The sequence below is a fragment of the Pseudophryne corroboree genome, unplaced genomic scaffold (genome assembly GCF_028390025.1).
Source record: "Pseudophryne corroboree isolate aPseCor3 unplaced genomic scaffold, aPseCor3.hap2 scaffold_851, whole genome shotgun sequence".
NCBI lineage: Eukaryota > Metazoa > Chordata > Amphibia > Anura > Myobatrachidae > Pseudophryne > Pseudophryne corroboree.
Window position 1 is genome coordinate 40,235 of NW_026970430.1, and position 19,196 is coordinate 59,430.

At 41.5% G+C, this 19,196-nt stretch overlaps 9 non-coding genes across 9 annotated transcripts; 5 read left to right on the top strand and 4 right to left on the bottom strand.

The window, feature by feature from the left end:
* Nucleotides 1-1,484: 1,484 nt before the first annotated feature.
* Nucleotides 1,485-1,648, bottom strand: LOC135043172 (U1 spliceosomal RNA). The gene has a single exon (XR_010236174.1). It is a non-coding gene; the product is annotated as a U1 spliceosomal RNA (small nuclear RNA).
* A 671-nt stretch (nt 1,649-2,319) lies between these two features.
* Nucleotides 2,320-2,482, bottom strand: LOC135043116 (U1 spliceosomal RNA). Its single transcript, XR_010236125.1, has one exon. It is a non-coding gene; the product is annotated as a U1 spliceosomal RNA (small nuclear RNA).
* A 152-nt stretch (nt 2,483-2,634) lies between these two features.
* LOC135043164 (U1 spliceosomal RNA) lies at nt 2,635-2,798 on the bottom strand. The gene has a single exon (XR_010236167.1). It is a non-coding gene; the product is annotated as a U1 spliceosomal RNA (small nuclear RNA).
* Nucleotides 2,799-3,469: 671 nt separating this feature from the next.
* On the bottom strand, nt 3,470-3,632 carry LOC135043073 (U1 spliceosomal RNA). The gene has a single exon (XR_010236097.1). It is a non-coding gene; the product is annotated as a U1 spliceosomal RNA (small nuclear RNA).
* A 144-nt stretch (nt 3,633-3,776) lies between these two features.
* On the top strand, nt 3,777-3,892 carry LOC135043125 (U5 spliceosomal RNA). The gene has a single exon (XR_010236129.1). It is a non-coding gene; the product is annotated as a U5 spliceosomal RNA (small nuclear RNA).
* A 270-nt stretch (nt 3,893-4,162) lies between these two features.
* LOC135043124 (U5 spliceosomal RNA) lies at nt 4,163-4,278 on the top strand. The gene has a single exon (XR_010236128.1). It is a non-coding gene; the product is annotated as a U5 spliceosomal RNA (small nuclear RNA).
* Nucleotides 4,279-4,564: 286 nt separating this feature from the next.
* LOC135043135 (U5 spliceosomal RNA) lies at nt 4,565-4,680 on the top strand. Its single transcript, XR_010236138.1, has one exon. It is a non-coding gene; the product is annotated as a U5 spliceosomal RNA (small nuclear RNA).
* A 274-nt stretch (nt 4,681-4,954) lies between these two features.
* LOC135043129 (U5 spliceosomal RNA) lies at nt 4,955-5,070 on the top strand. The gene has a single exon (XR_010236133.1). It is a non-coding gene; the product is annotated as a U5 spliceosomal RNA (small nuclear RNA).
* Nucleotides 5,071-5,345: 275 nt separating this feature from the next.
* LOC135043136 (U5 spliceosomal RNA) lies at nt 5,346-5,461 on the top strand. The gene has a single exon (XR_010236139.1). It is a non-coding gene; the product is annotated as a U5 spliceosomal RNA (small nuclear RNA).
* Nucleotides 5,462-19,196: the final 13,735 nt, after the last annotated feature.

Consider the following 19,196-nt stretch of genomic DNA (forward strand, 5'->3'; position numbering starts at 1 on the left):
TCTGCAACCCACTGCTAAATTGTGCTTCCTAGCTGTTTTTTTTATAAAATCACTGATTCAAATCTAACTCTGATTACATCAGAGTAGGCCAGGTACCCTACACCATAAGAAGGGGGTTTGAAATTTTGACTTGTCTACTTAAAGATCACCAAAATCTGATAACAAGGTCAATTACATCCCTGGGTGGGATTGAACCACCAACCCTTTGATTAATAACCAAACACACTAACAGATTGCGCCACAGAGACACTTTACAAACTTACATACTGACAAAGGCTAATAAGCATTCATCTAGAACGTTTCCTAGAAAAACTTTAAAAAGTCAATAATCTGGAGAGTTTTTGTAAGATGTTTCTTCCATCAGCCAACGAAGAAACACATTGGTACTTTCCCATGATGAGTGAGTGCTTCAGGATCTCTTGCACTTACATGTGCAGCAGAGTACTGCAATGGAAAAATGCTGGGCCCATAACCCAGAGGTAGGCAGATTGAAACTATCCTCTGCTATATGCATTTTTTTTGTTAATTAAAGTAATCCAAAACTGGGATTGATATTTTTGCTCTTTTATTTTTACTTAAAGTACAATAACTTTTACCATTTTAATTTGTTTTAATAGTATATTGACAGTATTGTTTTCTTTCAAAAATCCACTTAATTTTCTTTACCCTATTATTAAAATGGTAATTGACAAAAACAAACTACATTGTCACCAGAAGAGCAATACAAAATGTACAAGTGATATATTAAAATCATCTTTCCAGCTTGAATTTCAATGATGCATTGGGGCAACGATTTTGTGAGAAACACCTTCACCCTTAAATAAAGATTTTCTTAATTCCTTACCTGTGTGCTAATTAGATATCACCTTGTTTTCACATTAAACAGACTTCCACATGCGAAAGCAGCAAGGATGCAGTGGCGTTAATGTTTCCTGGTGTCAACCTGTATTATTTCAGTAGACATTGAAATGAGGATGCATCTTGCTGCCTTTCCAATGAAGCAAGTTTAATTTAGTAATAGGTGAAAAACCATCCCTACAAAGGTGTTAATCAGAGACTTAGCTTTGTGGACACTTTTCAGAGAACAAATTTGTTAGCATAAAAATAAAGCCAGAAAATGAAGAGCTGTTTAATCACTCAATTGGATTTTTCTGCCAGCATATTTCTTTTTCTCTGCAACCCACTGCTAAATTGTGCTTCCTAGCTGTTTTTTTTATAAAATCACTGATTCAAATCTAACTCTGATTACATCAGAGTAGGCCAGGTACCCTACACCATAAGAAGGGGGTTTGAAATTTTGACTTGTCTACTTAAAGATCACCAAAATCTGATAACAAGGTCAATTACGTCCCTTAGTGGGATTGAACCACCAACCTTTTGATTAATAACCATACACACTGAGGCAGCACAAGGGAACTCTCGAAAGAAGAACAAGGCTAGAGGAAGAACTGAAACAAAGAAATCTGACTTTTACTAGAGCTGACCAGAGGAAAGCACAAACACAGTCCCCCACTACCACAAATAATGCAGTTGAGTTTCCCACATTTGGGGAAATCACATGGGTCAGCATACCCAGAATGCAATGAATGAACCTCACCCTGGGAGAACAATCTTCAAGACCATGGTCTCTCCTATGCAAAATAAGTATGATTTGGGATAGGGCTGGGGAGGGCCGCTGCTCAGGCACATCTCTGTCAAGTAAAGGAGATTCAACTGAGGCAGCACAAGGGAACTCTCATCTGGGGACAACAACTGCAGGGAGAACACATATTTTCAGATGAACATGGGAGGGCAGAAGGCTGCCTAATACTGAAGCACCCCCAAACAACAAACCAAATGCAACAACTAGTGCAAGCATTCCTGGGGGAAGGCCTGCAGCAGATGGATTTGCATATGGTGATGCCATCCAAGCAGTGGGTCAAAGTTGGCTTCAACCCTCGTCTGCATATGAAAAGAGAAAAGGGGCGTGCAGGGCATGGCGGCCTTTTGCGGCGCTTGGATGACCCCTAGTTCGCATTACACACCTCCACCCTCCTTCGGTGTGGGGCTCATGTTGGCTATGCCCCAGCCCCTGAAGCATTCAAGCTGATTTCTTGCAGCAGCTGGGCACTGTAACTGCTCCAGAGCTGCTCTGTAAGGCAAGTAAAAGGGTGTGGGCCCTGCAGCACTACCTGTAGTTTGCATTGTGCGTTGGAAGGCACGAAGTAAGCAGACGGGAGAAGTCAGGATAGTGCGCAAGGGCATAGAAGGGAGCGGCTCAAGAAAAGAGAAGTGGAAACAGACAGCAAACTAGGCTGGAGAGAGACCTGAGACAAAGAGATCTGAATTATACGAGAGCCGACCAAGGGAAACACAAATTATGCAGTCAAGTTTCCCACATTTGGGGAAATCACAGGGGCAGCACAACTAGAGTGCAATGGGTGAGCCTTGCCCTGGGAGAAGCACCTTCATGATCATAGTATCTCACCTGGCAGGTAAGTAGGAGTTGGGCTAGAGCTGGGGAGGGTCGCTGCTCGGGCACCCCCCTGTCAAGTGAAAGAGATCCAACTGAGGCAGCACAAGGGAACTCTCGAAAGAAGAACAAGGCTAGAGGAAGATCTGAGATAAAGAAATCTGATTTTTACCAGAGCTGACCAGAGGAAAGCACAAACACAGTCCCCCACTACCACAAATAATGCAGTCGAGTTTCCCACATTTGGGGAAATCACAGGGGTCAGCATACCCAGAATGCAATGAATGAACCTCACCCTGGGAGAACAATCTTCATGACCATGGTATCGCCTATGCAAAATAAGTATGATTTGGGATAGGGCTGGGGAGGGCCGCTGCTCAGGCACATCTCTGTCAAGTAAAGGAGATTCAACTGAGGCAGCACAAGGGAACTCTCATCTGGGGACAACAACTGCAGGGAGAACACATATTTTCAGATGAACATGGGAGGGCAGAAGGCTGCCTAATACTGAAGCACCCCCAAACAACAAACCAAATGCAACAACTAGTGCAAGCATTCCTGGGGGAAGGCCTGCAGCAGATGGATTTGCATATGGTGATGTCATCCAAACAGTGGGTCAAAGTTGGCTTCAACCCTCGTCTGCATATGAAAAGAGACAAGGGGCGTGCAGGGCATGGCGGCCTTTTGCGGCGCTTGGATGACCCCTAGTTCGCATTACACACCTCCACCCTCCTTCGGTGTGGGGCTCATGTTGGCTATTCCCCAGCCCCTGAAGCATTCAAGCTGATTTCTTGCAGCAGCTGGGCACTGTAACTGCTCCAGAGACGCTCTGTAAGGCAAGTAAAAGGGTGTGGGTCCTGCAGCACTACCTGTAGTTTGCATTGTGCGTTGGAAGGCACGAAGTAAGCAGACGGGAGAAGTCAGGATAGTGCGCAAGGGCATAGAAGGGAGCGGCTCAAGAAAAGAGAAGTAGAAACAGACAGCAAACTAGGCTGGAGAGAGACCTGAGACAAAGAGATCTGAATTATACGAGAGCCGACCAGGGGAAACACAAATTATGCAGTCAAGTTTCCCACATTTGGGGAAATCGCAGAAGCAGCACACCCAGAGTGCAATGGGTGAGCCTTGCCCTGGGAGAAGCACCTTCATGATCATAGTATCTCACCTGGCAGGTAAGTAGGAGTTGGGCTAGAGCTGGGGAGGGTCGCTGCTCGAGCATCCCCCTGTCAAGTAAAGGAGATTCAACTGAGGCAGCACAAGGGAACTCTCATCTGGGGACAACAACTGCAGGGAGAACACATATTTTCAGATAAAAATCTTGGTCATGCTCTGGTTTCTCTTCAGAACGAACAAATCTTTCGCCTTTTACTAAAGATTTCCGTGGAGAGGAGCAAAACCGAGTTTTATCTCAATTTTTGCATGCCCCATCTTTTTGGGGTTTCTTTTATCGGTTTAAAGATAGAATGAGTGTGCTTTAATGTAAGCTCATTTGCATAGAAATGATAGTAAATGTTTGTTTCTTTTCAAACAGAACTTTCTTGACCATGCTACTTGCTTGAAAGATCTGGGAGCACATGGAATACAGTACAAACCATGCTTATAGCAAGGAGAAGACAGGTGAGAAATCTGCTTTCTTTCAAATTGGGCGCTCACTTTGATCTGAATAAGGACTGCTGGCACGGCACTCAGGCGACAGGTGGAATCTTGGTCATGCTCTGGTTTCTCTTCAGAACGAACAAATCTTTCGCCTTTTACTAAAGATTTCCGTGGAGAGGAGCAAAACTGAGTTTTATCTCAATTTTTGCATGCCCCATATTATTGGGGTTTCTTTTATCGGATTAAAGACAGAACGAGTGTGCTTTCTTGTTAGCTTTAATGTAAGTTTATTTGCATAACAATGACAATAAATGTCTGTTTCTTTTCAAGCAGAACTTTCTTGACCATACTAATTGCTTGAAAGATCTGGGAGCACATGGAAAAGAGTACAAACCATGCTTATAGCAAGGGGAAGCCTGGTGAGAAATCTGCTTTCTTTCTTTCAAATTGGGTGCTCACTTTGAGCTGAATGAGGACTGCTGGCACGGCACTCAGGCGACAGGTGGAATCTTGGTCATGCTCTGGTTTCTCTTCAGAACGAACAAATCTTTCGCCTTTTACTAAAGATTTCCATGGAGAGGAGCAAAACTGAGTTTTATCTCAATTTTTGCATGCCCCGTCTTATTGGGGTTTCTTTTATCAGTTTAAAGATAGAACGAGTGTGCTTTAATGTAAGCTCATTTGCGTAGAAATGACAGTAAATGTTTGTTTCTTTTCAAACAGAACTTTCTTGACTATACTAATTGCTTGAAAGATCTGGGAGCACATGGAAAAGAGTACAAACCATGTTTATAGCAAGGGGAAGCCTGGTGAGAAATCTGCTTTCTTTCTTTCAAATTGGGTGCTCACTTTGAGCTGAATGAGGACTGCTGGCATGGCACTCAGGCGACAGGTAGAATCTTGGTCATGCTGTGGTTTCTCTTCAGAACGAACAAATCTTTCGCCTTTTACTAAAGATTTCCGTGGAGAGGAGCAAAACTGAGTTTTATCTCAATTTTTGCATGCCCCATCTTATTGGGGTTTTATTTTATTGGTTTAAAGATAGAACGAGTGTGCTTTAATGTAAGCTCATTTGCATAGAAATGACAGTAAATGTTTGTTTCTTTTCAAACAGAACTTTCTTGACCACACTAATTGTTTGAAAGATCTGGGAGCACATGGAAAAGAGTACAAACCATGTTTATAGCAAGGGGAAGCCTGGTGAGAAATCTGCTTTCTTTCATTCAAATTGGGTGCTCACTTTGAGCTGAATGAGAACTGCTGGCATGGCACTCAGGCGACAGGTGGAATCTTGGTCATGCTCTGGTTTCTCTTCAGAACTAACAAATATTTCGCCTTTTATTAAAGATTTCCGTGGAGAGGAGCAAAACTGAGTTTTATCTCAATTTTTGCATGCCCCATATTATTGGGGTTTCTTTTATCAGTTTAAAGACAGAACGAGTGTGCTTTCTTGTTAGCTTTAATGTAAGTTTATTTGCATAACAATGACAGTAAATGTTTGTTTCTTTTCAAACAGAACTTTCTTGACCATGCTACTTGCTTGAAAGATCTGGGAGCACATGGAAAACAGTACAAACCATGCAGTATCACAAGAGCCTTTATTTGATCTTTCATGAAGATAGAGCAGAATTGAGGACACGTCAACAATTTCTGCCGAAGGTGGTTCATCTTTCCACATGGTGCCTTTGGCCACTGACACCTTCGTTGAGTCAAAGTCTCTGGCTGTGGTCAGAACTTTGAAAATTTATGTCACCAGAACGGTTCAGATTAGGAAAACAGAGGCTCTGTTTGTCCTGTATGCTCCCAACATGATTGGGTGTCCTGCTTCCATGCAGACCATTATGCGCTGGATCTGTGGTAAGATTCAGCATGCTCATTCCACGGCAGGATTGCCGTTACTGAATTAGGTGAAGACCCATTCTACTAGAAAGGTGGGTTCATCCTGGGCAGCTGGTCGGGGAGTCTCGGCATTGCAACTTTGCCGAGCAGCTATTTAGTAAACACTTTTGCTAAGTTTTACAAGTTTGATACCTTGGCTGATGATAACCTCAAGTTGGGTCATTCGGTGCTGCAGAGTCGTACGCACTCTCCCACCCGTTCAAGAGCTTTGGTATAACCCCATGGTTCTTAATGTGACCCCAGCATCCTCTAGGTCGTATGAGAAAATAGGATTTTAATACCTACCGGTAAATCCTTTTCTCTTAGTACGTAGAGGATGCTGGGCACCCGTCCCAGTCCATACTGTGTCTGCAGTTATTACTTGTGGTTATACACATGTTGTGTTACGGTTCTGGTCAGCTTTTTGCTGCAATTGTTCATGCCGTTGGCTTGTGTTCTGTTGAATGCCACGTTCTGCGGCATGCTTAAGGTGTGAGCTGGTAAGATGCTCACCTTAGTTTAACAATAAATCCTTTCCTCGAAATGTCCGTCTCCCTGGGCACAGTTCCTATAACTGGAGTCTGGAGGAGGGGCATAGAGGGAGGAGCCAGTTCACACCCTTTGAAAGTCTTAAAGTGCCCATGTCTCTTGCGGATCCCGTCTATACCCCATGGTTCTTAATGTGACCCCAGCATCCTCTACGGACTAAGAGAAAAGGATGCCCTTGTGTACTATCCTGACTTCTCCTCCCGTCTGCTTACTTTGTGCCTTCCAACGCACAATGCGAACTACAGGTGGTGCTGCAGGGCCCACACCCTTTTACTTGCCTTACAGAGCAGCTCTGGAGCTGTTACAGTGCCCAGCTGCTGCAAGAAATCAGCATGAATGCTTCAGGGGATGGGGCATGGCCAACATGAGCCCCACACCAAAGGAGGGTGGGGGTGTTTAATGCGAACTAGGGGTCATCCAAGCACTGCAAAAGGCCGCCATGCCCTGCATGCCCCTTTTCTCTTTTTATATGCAGATGAGGGTTCCAGCCAACTTTGGCCCACTGCTTGGATGACATCACCGTATGCAAATCCGTCTGCTGCAGACCTTCCCCCAGGAATGCTTGTACTAGTTGTTGGATATGGTTTGATATTTGATGGTGCTTCAGTATTAGGCAGCCTTCCGCCCTCCCATGTTCATCTGAAAAGATGTGGTCTCCCTGCAGTTGTTGTCCCCAGACGAGAGTTCCCTTGTGCTTCCTCAGTTGAATCTCCTTAACTTGACGGGGGAGGGGCTGCCCGAGCTGCCACCCTCCCCAGCCCTATCCCAACTCATACTTATTTTACATATTAGATCTCTTGATCATGAAGATTGTTCTCACAGGGTGAGGTTCATCCATTATATTTTAAAATAGGAAGGTACAAATTACATATTTGAATTGCATCTATGTGCTGGATTCAAATGTCCCCCCCCCCTTCCTTTCTCAATTGTGCCCGTCAGCAGCTATTCTAAGGTTGCTGCCAATGGGTGTGACACATTAATTTCTTCTGTGGGGTACACTGGACTCCACAAGGATTCACATTGGGGTGTAGAGTAGGATCTTGATCTGAGGCACCAACCGGCTCAAAGCTTTTGACTGTTCCCAAGAAGCTCAGTGCATTCTCCTCTATAACCCCGCTTCCATGAACAGGGAGCTCAGTTTGTAGTTGGTGCCTTCAGTAGCAGGCCAATTAACAGGGGCCTGCCTCAGGCAGCCTATTCTTAGCTATTAATTTTGACAAGAAAAGAAGAACTTGTTTTATGAGAATCTACAAGGGCTGCAGCAGGCTAGGTCTAATAGACATCTTTACTGCAGCTTCATCACTCCCAGCGGCGCTGTATACTCCCGTGCCCTGGTTGCTGGGTCACTGCAGCGGAGGCTCCGGTTTCATCCTAAGGTCAGTCACACACACACCACCCTTCCGGATCACGAGGCCGCTGATGAAGGGGAGCGAGGCCGTAGGGGGTGGGCCGTGTGCGCACTGCGGTGGACACTGATTACTGGGCAGCCGCTCCACTAGCCACCAGGTACAGTTAAGGAGCACAGGTCTGGGGGTTTTTCTCCTATATTAACCCAATTTTGTACTGCCCGCAGCGCATTGTGATAGGTAATAGGGCCTGATTCAGGTTGGATTGCAATCGCAATAAGCGATCCAACTGCAAAAATTGCTAAGAGCATACGCATGTGCCTGCATTTTCTGCGGCACCCCGCAGAGAATGTGATCGCCTCTGCCTGTCAATCGGGGCGGGGAAGGGGGGGAGAGGTGGGTCAGCAACACTCCATTTCCAAGTCAGGGATGGAGCGGTGCGGGGGCAAGGCTTCAAAATGGGGTCTGCAACGGAGGAGACACAGGGGGCGTGGTCACAGCGGCTGTATGACATCACATTCAGCCGCTGTGATCACAAAAATGGTGGCGGCTTCCTGCGCGCACATACAGTCTGCACCAGCAGGAGCCTACACCATTTTTTATGATCACGCTGAACTGCAGTGCGACTGCAATTACAGCATGGTCAAGAAGGGAGGCGTCATGCTGGGTGGCCATGCCCTGTCACTGTGCAGGAGCCAGCACCGCTCACACACTAGTCCCCGGGTGCAGCCCCCAACCCCCGGGACACCCGGAGCAACAAAATGTAGATTCAGGCCACCAGGCCACGCCCCTACCTATGAAACCATGCCTCCTTTTTACCATTGCGCTGCTTATCTGCGCGCACTGCATTACAATCTCCCTCGCCACCTCTCTGGGTGTCACCAGTGATAGTGACACCTCTGCCATGCTTGTAGCAGCTGGTCCTAAGATCTACGCCTCAAACCCTGAGTGTTTGCCCTTGTGACTTGTTGATCATCATAGCGAAGCAGATGCTTACAGAAAACTGCAGGGGCTTAGATTGAAAATAAAAAAATTGATGGGTATAAGGTAGAGAGGAGCGGGTTCGGTTCTCCGAGAACCGAATTCCCCACGAACTCCACGTTGTTTACACTGGTCCGAGGCAGGCTCGGTTGTTCCCGCCTGACTCGGAAAACCTGAACAAGGGAAAATGTCATCATCCCGCTGTCGGATTCTCGCGAGATTCGGATTCCATATAAAGAGCTGCGCGTTGCTGCCATTTTTACTCGTGCATTGAAGAGAGAGCGGAGAGGACGTGGCTATGTTCTCTCAGTGGAAATCTCAATATCAGTGCTCAGTATCAGTGGTTACTTATTGCTGCTCAGTAATACTAGTAGTGTGTCTCTCCTGCTCAGTGTCAGTTCTCAGTAGTATCCTCATCAGTGCTCAGTATCACTGCTCATTGTCTTGTGCTGCATTGTGGTGCTCAGCATACTACAGTACATTACTAATAGTCCAGTGCTGCATCTTGCTGCTCAGTGTCAGTTCTAGTATCCTCATCAGTGCTCACTATCACTGCTCATTGCATTGTGGTGTTCTGTATACTACAATAACATAGTAATATAGTAACATAGTTTTTGAGGTTGAATAGAGGCAAATTGCCCATCGTGTTCAACCTGTTTTAAGTTGTGATGATTCTACATACTTGCTGAATAATGTTTTATGACTAGTTAGCTACTATAACTCATGTTACCCCCGGATTAACCATGTTGATATTTTAAGTATTATAACCTTGGATAGCTTTTTCATTCAGAAATGTATCCATTCCTTTTTTAAATCCAATTACAGAGTCCGCCATTACCACCTTCCCTGGCAGGGAATTCCACATCCTGATTGCCCTAACAGTGAAGAAACCTTTCCTCCATTGCGTTCTGAACTTTCCTCCAGTCGCAGCGAGTGACCACGTGTTCGTTTAATAAATAATTCCTCTGATAACTCTTTGTTATGTATCTTTACATATTTGAAGATATTAATAATATCTCCTCTTAGGCACCTCTTTTCTAGTGTATAAATATTCAGCCTAGTAAGTCTTTCCTTATAGTCCAGTACTTTTAGGCCTTTAATCAATTTAGTCTTCAGGATCTCTTACACTTCCATGAGCAGCAGAGTAGTGCAATGGAAGCATGCTGGGCCCATAACCCAGAGGTTGATTGATCGAAACTATCCTCTGCTATGTGCATTTTTTTTTGTTAATTAAAGTAATCAAAAACTGGGATTGATATTTTTGCTCTTTTATTTTTACTTAAAGTACAATAACTTTTACCATTTTAATTTGTTTTAATAGTATATTGACAGTATTGTTTTCTTTCAAAAATCCAATTAATTTTCTTTACCCGATTATTAAAATGGTAATTGACAAAACAAACTACATTGTCACCAGAAGAGCAATGCAAAATGTACAAGTGATATATTAAAATCATCTTTCCAGCTTGAATTTCAATGATGCATTGGGGCAACGATTTTGTGAGAAACATCTTCACCCTTAAATAAAGATTTTCTTAATTCCTTACCTGAGTGCTAATTAGATATCACCTTGTTTTCACATTAAACAGACTTCCACATGCGAAAGCAGCAAGGATGCAGTGGCGTTAATGTTTCCTGGTGTCAACCTGTATTATTTCAGTAGACATTGAAATGAGGATGCATCTTGCTGCCTTTCCAATGAAGCAAGTTTAATTTAGTAATAGGTGAAAAACCATCCCTACAAAGGTGTTAATCAGAGACTTGGCTTTGTGGACACTTTTCAGAGAACAAATTTGTTAGTATAAAAATAAAGCCAGAAAATGAAGAGCTGTTTAATCACTCAATTGGATTTTTCTGCCAGCATATTTCTTTTTCTCTGCAACCCACTGCTAAATTGTGCTTCCTAGCTGTTTTTATAAAATCACTGAATCAAATCTAAACATCAGAGAAGGCCAGGTACCCTACACCATAACAGTGGGTTTGAAATTTTGACTTGTCTACTTAAAGATCACCAAAATCTGATAACAAGGTCAATTAAGTCCCTGGGTGGGATTGAACCACCAACCTTTTGGTTAATAGCCTTACACACTAACTGATTGCGCCACAGAGACACCTTGCAAAAGTCAATACTGACAAAGGCTAATAATCATTCATCTAGAACGTTTCCTAGAAAAACTTTAAAAAGTCAATAATCAAGATACACATTGGTACTTTCCCATGATGAGTGAGTGCTTCAGGATTTCTTGCACTTACATGGGCTATTAACCAAAAGGTTGGAGGTTCAATCCCACCCAGGGATGTAATTGACCTTGTCATCAGATTTTGGTGATCTTTAAGTAGACAAGTCAAAATTTCAAACCCCCTCTTATGGTGTAGGGTACCTGGCCTTCTCTGACGTAATCAGAGTTAGATTTAATTAAGTGATTTTATAAAAAACAGCTAGGAAGCACAATATTTCTCTTTTGCAAAGAGATAGGCATTGGAAAATTCAGGGCTATAACGTGTAGATGAAGCACTAACAGGAGGCTTTAAAATTTTCATTCTAGTGTCTTTCGTTTGGGAGAAAAATGCAAAGGTACAATACAGCTTTTCCTTGCCGATATCTCTCTATTGCAAAGAGATAGGCATTGGAAAATTCAGGGCTATACCGTGTAGATGAAGCACTAACAGGAGGCTTTTAAATTTTCATTCTAGTGTCCTTCGTTTGGGAGAAAAATGCAAAGGTACAATACAGCTTTTCCTTGCCGATATCTCTCTTTTGCAAAGAGATAGGCATTGGAAAATTCAGGGCTATAACGTGTAGATGAAGCACTAACAGGAGGCTTTAAAATTTTCATTTTAGTGTCTTTCGTTTGGGAGAAAAATGCAAAGGTACAATACAGTTTTTCCTTGCCGATATCTCTCTTTTGCAAAGAGATAGGCATTGGAAAATTCAGGGCTATAACGTGTAGATGAAGCACTAACAGGAGGCTTTAAAATTTTCATTCTAGTGTCTTTCGTTTGGGAGAAAAATGCAAAGGTACAATACAGCTTTTCCTTGCCAATATCTCTCTTTTGCAAAGAGCTAGGCATTGGAAAATTCAGGGCAATAACGTGTAGATGAAGCACTAACAGGAGGCTTTAAAATTTTCATTCTAGTGTCTTTCGTTTGGGAGAAAAATGCAAAAGTACAATGCAGCTTTTCCTTGCCGATATCTCTCTTTTGCAAAGAGATAGGCATTGGAAAATGCAGGGCTATAACGTGTAGATGAAGCACTAACAGGAGGCTTTAAAATTTTCATTCTAGTGTCTTTCGTTTGGGAGAAAAATGCAAAGGTACAATACAGCATTTCCTTGCCGATATCTCTCTTTTGCAAAGAGATAGGCATTGGAAAATTCAGGGCTATAACGTGTAGATGAAGCACTAACAGGAGGCTTTAAAATTTTCATTCTAGTGTCTTTCGTTTGGGAGAAAAATGCAAAGGTACAATACAGCTTTTCCTTGCCGATATCTCTCTTTTGCAAAGAGCTAGGCATTGGAAAATTCAGGGCTATACCGTGTAGATGAAGCACTAACAGGAGGCTTTTAAATTTTCATTCTAGTGTCTTTCGTTTGGGAGAAAAATGCAAAGGTACAATACAGCTTTTCCTTGCCAATATCTCTCTTTTGCAAAGAGCTAGGCATTGGAAAATTCAGGGCTATAACGTGTAGATGAAGCACTAACAGGAGGCTTTAAAATTTTCATTCTAGTGTCTTTCGTTTGGGAGAAAAATGCAAAAGTACAATGCAGCTTTTCCTTGCCGATATCTCTCTTTTGCAAAGAGATAGGCATTGGAAAATTCAGGGCTATAACGTGTAGATGAAGCACTAACAGGAGGCTTTAAAATTTTCATTCTAGTGTCTTTCGTTTGGGAGAAAAAAGCAAAGGTACAATACAGCTTTTCCTTGCCGATATCTCTCTTTTGCAAAGAGATAGGCATTGGAAAATTCAGGGCTATAACGTGTAGATGAAGCACTAACAGGAGGCTTTAAAATTTTCATTCTAGTGTCTTTCGTTTGGGAGAAAAAAGCAAAGGTACAATACAGCTTTTCCTTGCCGATATCTCTCTTTTGCAAAGAGATAGGCATTGGAAAATTCAGGGCTATAACGTGTAGATGAAGCACTAACAGGAGGCTTTAAAATTTTCATTCTAGTGTCTTTCGTTTGGGAGAAAAATGCAAAGGTACAATACAGCTTTTCCTTGCCGATATCTCTCTTTTGCAAAGAGCTAGGCATTGGAAAATTCAGGGCTATAACGTGTAGATGAAGCACTAACAGTAGGCTTTAAAATTTTCATTCTAGTGTCTTTCGTTTGGGAGAAAAATGCAAAGGTACAATACAGCTTTTCCTTGCCAATATCTCTCTTTTGCAAAGAGCTAGGCATTGGAAAATTCAGGGCTATAACGTGTAGATGAAGCACTAACAGGAGGCTTTAAAATTTTCATTCTAGTGTCTTTCGTTTGGGAGAAAAATGCAAAAGTACAATGCAGCTTTTCCTTGCCGATATCTCTCTTTTGCAAAGAGATAGGCATTGGAAAATGCAGGGCTATAACGTGTAGATGAAGCACTAACAGGAGGCTTTAAAATTTTCATTCTAGTGTCTTTCGTTTGGGAGAAAAATGCAAAGGTACAATACAGCATTTCCTTGCCGATATCTCTCTTTTGCAAAGAGATAGGCATTGGAAAATTCAGGGCTATAACGTGTAGATGAAGCACTAACAGGAGGCTTTAAAATTTTCATTCTAGTGTCTTTCGTTTGGGAGAAAAATGCAAAGGTACAATACAGCTTTTCCTTGCCGATATCTCTCTTTTGCAAAGAGATAGGCATTGGAAAATTCAGGGCTATAACGTGTAGATGAAGCACTAACAGGAGGCTTTAACATTTTCATTCTAGTGTACTTCGTTTGGGAGAAAAATGCAAAGGTACAATACAGCTTTTCCTTGCCGATATCTCTCTGTTGCAAAGAGATAGGCATTGGAAAATTCAGGGCTATAACGTGTAGATGAAGCACTAATAGGAGGCTTTAAAATTTTCATTCTAGTGTCCTTCGTTTGGGAGAAAAATGCAAAGGTACAATACAGCTTTTCCTTGCCGATATCTCTCTTTTGCAAAGAGATAGGCATTGGAAAATTCAGGGCTATAACGTGTAGATGAAGCACTAACAGGAGGCTTTAAAATTTTCATTCTAGTGTCTTTCGTTTGGGAGAAAAATGCAAAGGTACAATACAGTTTTTCCTTGCCGATATCTCTCTTTTGCAAAGAGATAGGCATTGGAAAATTCAGGGCTATAACGTGTAGATGAAGCACTAACAGGAGGCTTTAAAATTTTCATTCTAGTGTCTTTCGTTTGGGAGAAAAATGCAAAGGTACAATACAGCTTTTCCTTGCCAATATCTCTCTTTTGCAAAGAGCTAGGCATTGGAAAATTCAGGGCAATAACGTGTAGATGAAGCACTAACAGGAGGCTTTAAAATTTTCATTCTAGTGTCTTTCGTTTGGGAGAAAAATGCAAAAGTACAATGCAGCTTTTCCTTGCCGATATCTCTCTTTTGCAAAGAGATAGGCATTGGAAAATGCAGGGCTATAACGTGTAGATGAAGCACTAACAGGAGGCTTTAAAATTTTCATTCTAGTGTCTTTCGTTTGGGAGAAAAATGCAAAGGTACAATACAGCATTTCCTTGCCGATATCTCTCTTTTGCAAAGAGATAGGCATTGGAAAATTCAGGGCTATAACGTGTAGATGAAGCACTAACAGGAGGCTTTAAAATTTTCATTCTAGTGTCTTTCGTTTGGGAGAAAAATGCAAAGGTACAATACAGCTTTTCCTTGCCGATATCTCTCTTTTGCAAAGAGCTAGGCATTGGAAAATTCAGGGCTATACCGCGTACATGAAGCACTAACAGGAGGCTTTTAAATTTTCATTCTAGTGTCTTTCGTTTGGGAGAAAAATGCAAAGGTACAATACAGCTTTTCCTTGCCAATATCTCTCTTTTGCAAAGAGCTAGGCATTGGAAAATTCAGGGCTATAACGTGTAGATGAAGCACTAACAGGAGGCTTTAAAATTTTCATTCTAGTGTCTTTCGTTTGGGAGAAAAATGCAAAAGTACAATGCAGCTTTTCCTTGCCGATATCTCTCTTTTGCAAAGAGATAGGCATTGGAAAATTCAGGGCTATAACGTGTAGATGAAGCACTAATAGGAGGCTTTAAAATTTTCATTCTAGTGTCTTTCGTTTGGGAGAAAAAAACAAAGGTACAATACAGCTTTTCCTTGCCGATATCTCTCTTTTGCAAAGAGATAGGCATTGGAAAATTCAGGGCTATAACGTGTAGATGAAGCACTAACAGGAGGCTTTAAAATTTTCATTCTAGTGTCTTTCGTTTGGGAGAAAAATGCAAAGGTACAATACAGCTTTTCCTTGCCGATATCTCTCTTTTGCAAAGAGCTAGGCATTGGAAAATTCAGGGCTATAACGTGTAGATGAAGCACTAACAGTAGGCTTTAAAATTTTCATTCTAGTGTCTTTCGTTTGGGAGAAAAATGCAAAGGTACAATACAGCTTTTCCTTGCCGATATCTCTCTTTTGCAAAGAAATAGGCATTGGAAAATTCAGGGCTATAACGTGTAGATGAAGCACTAACAGGAGGCTTTAAAATTTTCATTCTAGTGTCCTTCGTTTGGGAGAAAAATGCAAAGGTACAATACAGCTTTTCCTTGCCGATATCTCTCTTTTGCAAAGAGATAGGCATTGGAAAATTCAGGGCTATATCGTGTAGATGAAGCACTAACAGGAGGCTTTAAAATTTTCATTCTAGTGTCTTTCGTTTGGGAGAAAAATGCAAAGGTACAATACAGCTTTTCCTTGCCAATATCTCTCTTTTGCAAAGAGCTAGGCATTGGAAAATTCAGGGCTATAACGTGTAGATGAAGCACTAACAGGAGGCTTTAAAATTTTCATTCTAGTGTCTTTCGTTTGGGAGAAAAATGCAAAAGTACAATGCAGCTTTTCCTTGCCGATATCTCTCTTTTGCAAAGAGATAGGCATTGGAAAATGCAGGGCTATAACGTGTAGATGAAGCACTAACAGGAGGCTTTAAAATTTTCATTCTAGTGTCTTTCGTTTGGGAGAAAAATGCAAAGGTACAATACAGCATTTCCTTGCCGATATCTCTCTTTTGCAAAGAGATAGGCATTGGAAAATTCAGGGCTATAACGTGTAGATGAAGCACTAACAGGAGGCTTTAAAATTTTCATTCTAGTGTACTTCGTTTGGGAGAAAAATGCAAAGGTACAATACAGCTTTTCCTTGCCGATATCTCTCTTTTGCAAAGAGATAGGCATTGGAAAATTCAGGGCTATAACGTGTAGATGAAGCACTAATAGGAGGCTTTAAAATTTTCATTCTAGTGTCCTTCGTTTGGGAGAAAAATGCAAAGGTACAATACAGCTTTTCCTTGCCGATATCTCTCTTTTGCAAAGAGATAGGCATTGGAAAATTCAGGGCTATAACGTGTAGATGAAGCACTAACAGGAGGCTTTAAAATTTTCATTCTAGTGTCTTTCGTTTGGGAGAAAAATGCAAAGGTACAATACAGCTTTTCCTTGCCGATATCTCTCTTTTGCAAAGAGCTAGGCATTGGAAAATTCAGGGCTATAACGTGTAGATGAAGCACTAACAGGAGGCTTTAAAATTTTCATTCTAGTGTCTTTCGTTTGGGAGAAAAATGCAAAGGTACAATACAGCTTTTCCTTGCCGATATCTCTCTTTTGCAAAGAGATAGGCATTGGAAAATTCAGGGCTATAACGTGTAGATGAAGCACTAACAGTAGGCTTTAACATTTTCATTCTAGTGTCTTTCGTTTGGGAGAAAAATGCAAAGGTACAATACAGCTTTTCCTTGCCGATATCTCTCTTTTGCAAAGAGATAGGCATTGGAAAATGCAGGGCTATAACGTGTAGATGAAGCACTAACAGGAGGCTTTACAATTTTCATTCTAGTGTCTTTCGTTTGGGAGAAAAATGCAAAAGTACAATGCAACTTTTCCTTGCCGATATCTCTCTTTTGCAAAGAGATAGGCATTGGAAAATGCAGGGCTATAACGTGTAGATGAAGCACTAACAGGAGGCTTTAAAATTTTCATTCTAGTGTCTTTCGTTTGGGAGAAAAATGCAAAGGTACAATACAGCATTTCCTTGCCGATATCTCTCTTTTGCAAAGAGATAGGCATTGGAAAATTCAGGGCTATTACGTGTAGATGAAGCACTAACAGGAGGCTTTAAAATTTTCATTCTAGTGTCCTTCGTTTGGGAGAAAAATGCAAAGGTACAATACAGCTTTTCCTTGCCGATATCTCTCTTTTGCAAAGAGATAGGCATTGGAAAATTCAAGGCTATAACGTGTAGATGAAGCACTAACAGGAGGCTTTAAAATTTTCATTCTAGTGTCTTTCGTTTGGGAGAAAAATGCAAAGGTACAATACAGCTTTTCCTTGTCGATATCTCTCTTTTGCAAAGAGCTAGGCATTGGAAAATTCAGGGCTATAACGTGTAGATGAAGCACTAACAGTAGGATTTAAAATTTTCATTCTAGTGTCTTTCGTTTGGGAGAAAAATGCAAAGGTACAATACAGCTTTTCCTTGCCGATATCTCTCTTTTGCAAAGAGATAGGCATTGGAAAATTCAGGGCTATAACGTGTAGATGAAGCACTAACAGGAGGCTTTAAAATTTTCATTCTAGTGTCTTTCGTTTGGGAGAAAAATGCAAAGGTACAATACAGTTTTTCCTTGCCGATATCTCTCTTTTGCAAAGAGATAGGCATTGGAAAATTCAGGGCTATAACGTGTAGATGAAGCACTAATAGGAGGCTTTAAAATTTTCATTCTAGTGTCCTTCGTTTGGGAGAAAAATGCAAAGGTACAATACAGCTTTTCCTTGCCGATATCTCTCTTTTGCAAAGAGATAGGCATTGGAAAATTCAGGGCTATAACGTGTAGATGAAGCACTAACAGGAGGCTTTAAAATTTTCATTCTAGTGTCTTTCGTTTGGGAGAAAAATGCAAAGGTACAATACAGCTTTTCCTTGCCGATATCTCTCTTTTGCAAAGAGCTAGGCATTGGAAAATTCAGGGCTATAACGTGTAGATGAAGCACTAACAGTAGGCTTTAACATTTTCATTCTATTGTCTTTCGTTTGGGAGAAAAATGCAAAGGCACAATACAGCTTTTCCTTGCCGATATCTCTCTTTTGCAAAGAGATAGGCATTGGAAAATTCAGGGCTATAACGTGTAGATGAAGCACTAACAGGAGGCTTTAAAATTTTCATTCTAGTGTCTTTCGTTTGGGAGAAAAATGCAAAAGTACAATGCAGCTTTTCCTTGCCGATATCTCTCTTTTGCAAAGAGATAGGCATTGGAAAATGCAGGGCTATAACGTGTAGATGAAGCACTAACAGGAGGCTTTAAAATTTTCATTCTAGTGTCTTTCGTTTGGGAGAAAAATGCAAAAGTACAATACACTTTTCCTTGCCGATATCTCTCTTTTGCAAAGAGATAGGCATTGGAAAATTCAGGGCTATAACGTGTAGATGAAGCACTAATAGGAGGCTTTAACATTTTCATTCTAGTATCCTTCGTTTGGGAGAAAAATGCAAAGGTACAATACATCTTTTCCTTGCCGATATCTCTCTTTTGAAAAGAGATAGGCATTGGAAAATTCAGGGCTATAACGTGTAGATGAAGCACTAACAGGAGGCTTTAAAATTTTCATTCTAGTGTCTTTCGTTTGGGAGAAAAATGCAAAGGTACAATACAGCTTTTCCTTGCCGATATCTCTCTTTTGCAAAGAGCTAGGCATTGGAAAATTCAGGGCTATAACGTGTAGATGAAGCACTAACAGTAGGCTTTAAAATTTTCATTCTAGTGTCTTTCGTTTGGGAGAAAAATGCAAAGGTACAATACAGCTTTTCCTTGCCGATATCTCTCTTTTGCAAAGAGCTAGGCATTGGAAAATTCAGGGCTATAACGTGCAGATGAAGCACTAACAGTAGGATTTAAAATTTTCATTCTAGTATCTTTCGTTTGGGAGAAAAATGCAAAGGTACAATACAGCTTTTCCTTGCCGATATCTCTCTTTTGCAAAGAGATAGGCATTGGAAAATTCAGGGCTATAACGTGTAGATGAAGCACTAACAGGAGGCTTTAAAATTTTCATTTTAGTGTCTTTCGTTTGGGAGAAAAATGCAAAGTTACAATACAGTTTTTCCTTGCCGATATCTCTCTTTTGCAAAGAGATAGGCATTGGAAAATTCAGGGCTATAACGTGTAGATGAAGCACTAATAGGAGGCTTTAAAATTTTCATTCTAGTGTCC